Source organism: Cynara cardunculus (genome assembly GCF_001531365.2).
Source record: "Cynara cardunculus var. scolymus isolate 2C chromosome LG 17, CcrdV1, whole genome shotgun sequence".
NCBI classification, from domain to species: Eukaryota; Viridiplantae; Streptophyta; class Magnoliopsida; order Asterales; family Asteraceae; genus Cynara; species Cynara cardunculus.
The window spans coordinates 27,501,616-27,509,456 of record NC_037544.1 but is presented as its reverse complement, the minus strand read 5'-3'; positions in this window follow the sequence as shown (position 1 = coordinate 27,509,456).

Below are 7,841 nucleotides of genomic sequence, written 5' to 3'. Positions count from 1 at the left end.
ACATGGGTTTTTAGAAGATCAAAACTTCGTAATTAGTATTAATCTGACATTTAGATGGAATTTTAAATTTAAATTGTTTTTGGATTAATATTTCACGAGATATTATTTGGATTAATTTCTTATTTCAAATAATCCATACGTCATCCTCACACGCGCCTGACACATTATACGACATGTTCCCCATGAACCGTTTCAAATTACCCTTCCCTAACCCGCCTTGACACGTGTCCTCCAACATTAATGGCACGTACAATCAAGACGGCCCACGCTCCCCAAAATCAAATCACCTTTTACCAAACGCCTTCTCAATACATGATTATTTAAATATAATAATCAAGAAAACCGTTCCCTCTTCCCCCCCACCCCACCTTCCCCTCCTCCCCACCTATAAATACCCTTTTCCAACCTCCACTTACTCTTTACGCTTCCTGAAACCTGCAAACAGACATTGACGAATGAACTCACCTGCAAACTAAATACGCAATGGCTTCCTCCGCATCACACGAGACAAATAACAACGACAGCCACGTTCAATCCACCGGCACCGACAGCCGCACCATCGTATTCCTCCCATCAACCACGCCGTTGAACTGCGAAACACCCTCTTCGACGACAGGTTTGCCGTCATGATCGAGTTCTTCAAGAACTGCATTCTTCTCCCTGCATTGACTCTCAATGACACCGGCGTACCACTAAAGTACGTTCAACAGTATTGGCAGAGCTGTGAATTCGACCCTGAAAGCCATGGGATAATGGGGAACATTGACGCCCCAAACGACATGATTGGCTCACTCAAAATCTCGTGGGCAAAAGTATCCCGAGTACTATGCATTCCCACTCGTCGAGAACTCGGCATTGAGCAATATGCCGAGCCACCCACCACCTCCGACATCCTACGGTTCATCTAAATGCTAGGTTACAATCGTGACCTACGCAATGCCTCCGACTTCAAAAGGCAATGTTTACCGCCAATGTGGAACATGTTCTTCTCCATCCTGAACAGGGCCCTCACCTGCAAACTGGGGTCGATGGACCAAGGCAACATCAACATCATGACCATCATTTACTGACTTTTCTTCAACATCCCTCTCGACTACGCTTTTCTTATATACAATGAGATCCACACGGTCGTAGTCAAGAAATGCAAGCTCCAGGCGACTGGCAAGCCCCTTACCTCTGTTCTGTTTCCTCGTTTCCTCGCTCTCTTCATAGGGGATGCGATGAGGAAACATGATCTCCCGGCCGAAGAACCATTCACCCCTGTCTTTAAAATGCATGGCCATCGACCCACTCTCTCCAAGGAAGGTTATACCAACAACAGACCCATCTCAAGAGCGATGCTCAGTGTCATTCCAGAGACATCTGAGATCCGCAGGACCTACGAACGCTCTCTATTGTCCCAAGAACCAAGGGCAGCTACCCCAGAGCGAATAGAGCCATCCCTAGACACGAGTGAGGGAGCACATGAGGCATCTTCATCGGATGATGAAGATGATGATGATGATGACACTCCACGTGCATCCCCCGGCCCTACTCAAATAACCCCCCTTCCTCTTTCCAAAGGGCAACCACCACATCTACCCCTGGCGATCAAGGCCAAAGGGGTATTGAACAAGGACGGCCCAGTCCAACCCCAACCCAAACCAGCCATCCAGAGGCCATTCTTCGGGCCTCTGGAGATGATTTACTCGAGGAACCCCAACTTCCATCACCCATCTCCCAACAGAGAGGCGATGAAGACATAAGAGCCCCATCGCCTCAAGGCTCGATAGTACCACCCACACACCCAAAAGCATGTGTTGCTTCTGCCATTGATGAACCCCAAGATCGTTCAGAGCGATCTTCCTTTCGTGCACCACAACCCCCTTCKATACTTGATCTAGCGAAGGGGAAACACACTTACTTTTCTTACCCGGCCTCTGAAGCCGAGGAAGAAGAAGAAGTTGTCGCAACATCTGGAGATAGCTCCTCACTTGAGGGATATCAAGGACATGATGGAAGTCCTTCAAGGCCAACGTTTTAACAAGGCATTGAAGGCGCCTCAGGAGCAGAGGCTCAACCTACAGCATCTGCTGCTGCAAGGGTTACCCTTACAGCAGATCTAGTCACAAAGGCTGAGTTCCAAGCCTTTGTTGACTTAGTTCAGCGGTCCTTGGAAGACCTAAAACTCATCATCTAAGGGATTGTTGACAACCCACCATCAATCGATACCTCTACCCTTCAACAATCCCTTGGCACCTTTCAACAGACCCTCATCACCCTTGCCAACCAAACTAGAGACAATACCACCCATCTCTAAATGCTCCAATAAACTGTCACCCAACACCACAACACCACCTCCTCCCTTGCCACCCAAAGAAACCAACTCCTCATCCACTCAATCGCCACCCTCACGGCCCAGGCAACTACGACCGATGAGACCATAGCCACCATAACCACCTAAATAAACACCATCTTCCAAATCCTCAACGCCCTAACCGCCACAATCATCACCTAACTCCCACAATCAACACCTCCACAACCATCTTCATCAATCGATGAAGTCCTAGCTTCCTTCACCACCTAAATGACCACCATCCAAACAACTCTAACCCAACTCCCAGCTACTATACTAGCCAACATACCCCAACCTCCACCACCTCCACCTTCCTCTACAGGCCCATCCTTCGATGCAGCCTTCTCCTCCTTCACTGCAGAGGTGAGGAATCTCATCACCGACCTTCCCCATCCTCCATCGTCATCCGCCACCACCTCTGTGCCACCACCACCCACATCAAGCACAGATTTTTCCACCAGAGCCGACCTTTGGGCACTGTCCAAGTGCAAAGTTTACCGCCAGGTCAGTTGAGCATACCATCATGCTGAGGAAGAGTCTAATATAACAGAAAGATCGAACCAACACTCTCCTTCGCACCATGGAACAACAGCGCAACAACGATCGGGTGCGTACTTTGCCAAGCATATACGGCTTTGGAAGAAGAACAGGTCAAAGGCCTCCTTCTCATCAAGCTGCCCCCTCAAATGACGAAGGCATGAGGATCCAGACCCCAATGATCAAGGTCTCGGTCCTCATGAGGGGGAGAAACAGGCCACCACTCCACAAGCAATGGAGTCTGCTGCACCCTCAACATCCCATCACCAAGAACAAAACCTACCATCTCCATCACCCCAAACACAACAATCCCCATCAACCCAAGCCAGGGAACCAGAGGCTCAGCCCTCTGAAGATGTACTTAATGTACATGTTCCCCTAGCTACCATATAAGAACCCATCATGTTGTATTCCTCAACCGATGAAAATCCAACCACCCCACCAACAGAAACCAACCCACCTTTTACTCCATCACCAACACCAGACCTACCATTAACCCCATCACCAACCCCTCGCGATACACAACCTTTCATCACCCAACCCGTTGAACCTAAGCCAACCCAAGAAACCATCCTCTTCCCAATCGATACACAACCCCCAACCGATACACAACCCTCTACCTAAACACACCCCCCAACCGAACCAACCACGGTGCAAACAGACATTCCTTCTTCATCTAGGCACCCTTCGCAGAGCCTAGTCGATGAAATAATACAGTTAATGGAGTCGTTAAGGAGACGTCCAGAGATACCACCAAGGGAACCCATCATGATGGAGAATATCCATCAATACATGTACCACGATCGTAATGAAAGCTTGTCCCTCAATCCTCCAGTTCTTTCGCCAGGATCCATAGACCTCCTACATCATCGATTTGTTAGACAGACTACCCAACCACCACAAGCTGTCTTCTCAAACAATGGGATAAGGAATGTAATGGATATAAAAATGAGGACCTTCGCCAATAGAGCAATAAGATATATCGAGTACACGATGGAGAGAGCTCACAGTCAGGTCAGCGTCTTCAATGACAATGACTTGATCAATCTCAACCCCTATGACTTGATCAAACTTTACGCGTTCACAGCTCAGCGACAGGATCAAGGAATTAGATTTGGGGTGGCAAACAGAGAGATAGTGAAGACGATGGAGACACTGGTGAAGCACAGAGCCAAGAGTGATTTTCAAATTGCTCTATATTTGGGTATCGAAAGACTCTCCTGCACCCCACCGAATGAAGACTTTCTTGGCCTGCAGGAGAAGAGATCTGCCTCTGTCTTAACTCAACCCGAGCTTGGACTTGTCTTCAAGAATGAGTTTGGGGTAAAGAAATTCTTCAGACTAACTGAAGCCTTCAAGTATTCAACCGATACACTTGAGTGGTGTCAGAAGGTTATCAGAGAGAGACTGGGCAGATCTCATATGCCAAGAGAAGATGGGAATCAACTCATTCATGAGATATCGAAAGTCCTCAGTTATCGAAGACTGCTCCTGCGCTTCTGGGATATATCTCAAGGTAGATCATGAATGGAGTTTTAAAATTTTTGCCTTTTTGTAAATCTCTGTTTCCAGTACTGTAAGAATTCATCATCCAATGAAAATTTGGAATTTGATGCTTTTCTTTAGATTAGTCTCTGTTCTTCAATTTTATTCAAAGATTAGTTTATGTTCTTTCATTACTTAGGGGGAGATTGTTAGACCCCATAATTAATAAGTGTAAAAGTAATGAAGAACGATAAGTGATGAAGAACTAGAAGACCGATGAAGACAATAAGGCAGAATTTACTAAGTCTGAAGAACAACCAGAGGATCGATGAACAACCAGAGATGCGATGAAAAAAGAATTTTCATAGTCCTCTGGTCAACCACACTAAGAATTTTCTTCAGCAGTTCAACCCGAAGCATACGATGAAAATATAAAGATAATGTTGAATCATCATCTCATGAAAGACAGCTGGAGATAACAAATTGACAGGTGGATTTCAAGCTTGTCTCAACTTATACATTATCTATAGATTTGATAATCCCTATCCGTTAATAGAAGATTAGCTAAATAGTCTCACTAGATAGTTATCTTCTAATTAGTCTTTTAGTATAAATAGGTGATGAGGCCTATTGTAATCAATGTCGCTTTTACGTTTTCATATTGAATAAAGTGAATTTCTTGGCGCTCAAGATTATTCTTTGAATGTTCATACACTGTTCTTGAGTGTTCATCATTTTGTTCATTAAAACACTATAATTTGGTTATTTTTAACTCGATTATTAGTGTTATTGAGAGATCTGGGACCAACAACACACATCTTTACTTATTTGGTTCTAATGACCCAATTCATACCCTTATATATAGTCATTCTTAAACAAGGCATTTTGTAATAACCTTTTATATGCTCGTTGATATTTAGGATATTATGCCTTATTCATTACATTGATTGTTCTAAGGGCACATCTTTACTTATTTCATCATCATCAACTTATATTGTAACTCACTTATATTTGACTTAATGCAAAATATCTCATGCAATTTTATACTATTCTAGCTTTGATGTCTTTCTAGCTATAACTATGGGAACAATTCCAAGGCCCCTTTTTTATGGCTTAGAGGTTATACGCTTGGATAAACCTTATTATTTAACCATAAAATATTTCTTACTTACTAAACCTGATAATTTATTACAAATAACACTTTCTTTTACCACCTTCTTGCTTTTTTATCTTGCTCAATGCAACACATGCTTACTAACAATTTCATAAAATGAAATAAGTTAATATCATCTTCCAACCACTCGTGAGATGCCTATGGAGGATAATAGAACCCCCAAGGTCCTACTAGATTAATCAATCATAGTCTTCTACATTCTAAGACCATTTCACATACTAATTTGGTGTCTTTTACTTTAAGAAACTAATCATGTGAGAAACTTTATATCTTCTCATAGGGTTTACATATGATCTCGACATTCCAACTCGATTGAAAAATCCTTTAACTAGTCGTGCATCCAATCAAGATCATCAGTTCTTACCATGAATCTGTTGCCATCATTGATTACACGAATAATCTCGTTGCTAATCTCATATCTGACTATTTTATCTTTCCGCCAATTGATATAAGAAATGATCCCCCAACTCAAATATGGGATGAATCAACTCACTATATCATCAATACTTTGAGTTCCTACTATTCTCAAAGCCAAACATATGCTTTCCCCGCTAAAGCAAATTAGTGGAGTTTGTCACCAAAACTTTATCCACCAACACCACTATACATCTATTTTATCTCATCTTACCATGTGTTTTGCATAAACACATCTCTACCAATGTCATTATATCCAAAGATATTAAACCATCTAACGACTTCTCTACTTTAATCTAGTTTAAGACTAACCCCAAATTAACTTAAATCACCACTCTCATCACTATAAATTAATCTTTAGTCACACATCTATCAATAATAAAATCTTCCATTCTCAGTTTAAGTTTAGGTTTCAATAACCTAATTGACTTAAACTTTTCTCTGATACCACTTGTAACATCCCAAAATTTCGAATACTTCAATATATCATAATGAGTATCCCAAAATCAAACACTTACATTGCAGTGGAAATAAAATTTTAAATCTTACAATTTATATCATCATCTAAAATTACAAATTTGAGGAACATAACTTTGCTCTATATAACAATGCCTTGATCTGCACATATCTTTCTTTAGAGCTAATCCTTATCTCTCTTTATCCCACTTTTCTTTCCACTCAAATAGCCGCTTGGGTGAAAAAGTTTTAAAAGAGTTTTGGGTGAGCCTTAGGCCTAGTGAATCCACGGTTTTCATGCACGAACAACAACTTTTACAAGGAACAATTTTCACGAAGCTTCATAAATTTAGCATGCCTTGATGAGAATAATACTTTTCACAAAATAAAGATATTATAGTGCGTGTCTACATCACAAAGTAACGGCATCATGGGAGATGTCTACCTCACACAACATTACCTGGCGAACTCACACAGCATGTCCACACTTACGGCTTAGACAAGCTCACAAAGCATGCTCGTCTTTATAAAATCATACCGTAGTACATCCCATTGACACACAAGTACTCAAAACACATATTATAAAAATATCGAACTTTTCACACATATATAGCATATCAAAAATCTCGAGAAACTTCAATCAAGCTTGTGGATAATTATAAATAAGGCATGCAACCATTTTAAAAAAAAATCATGTATAACTCACAATACATGGCGTAGGCCAAACCGATCTTTGAAGTGGCTAGCATCTTCCTTACAAATCCAATGCCATAATTTTAATTTTAATATAAAATACGACATCACAACCTACGATAATCCGAGGTAGTCGAGTGGTTCCCTTGACAACTATTTACTTTAACGATCCATGAGTCAACATCTTCACTTACGACTTTGGTTTAACATGTACTTCTATATTTCGTACACATACATACATACATATATATATATGTATACAAGCATACATGTGTGTGTGTGTATATACAACCATTCTATCTTAGCTTACATACCAATTCATCTTCCATTAATTTCATATAGATACCTACAACTTGTATTTTTTTTTCTTTTCTTCCTTTCTTTCATATGTTCAAATGTTCAATTCACAAAACCAAGTTCTAAATTTGACTATTGTTTAGTATGTTGACCATATAAATAGAAGGTGGTCTTTGTAATTAGAAGTAGGTGAGCTCATTTGTAAGATTTCATACGTATAATAGAGTTTGACCAGAGTTGACTTTCTSTCTCATCTTCTTATTATGTTCTTACAAGATTATCAAAATCTGCCATTGAATCATGAAGGTTTATCTTGAAGATTAATCGAAGTGGACTATCAATTGGTATCAAAGCACGTTTGCAGCGAAATTTGCTTGAAGAAATCATCAAAAGTTGCTGAAATTTCTGGAATTTTCATGTTTTTATGTTCTTGAGTGTTCTTAACTTTTT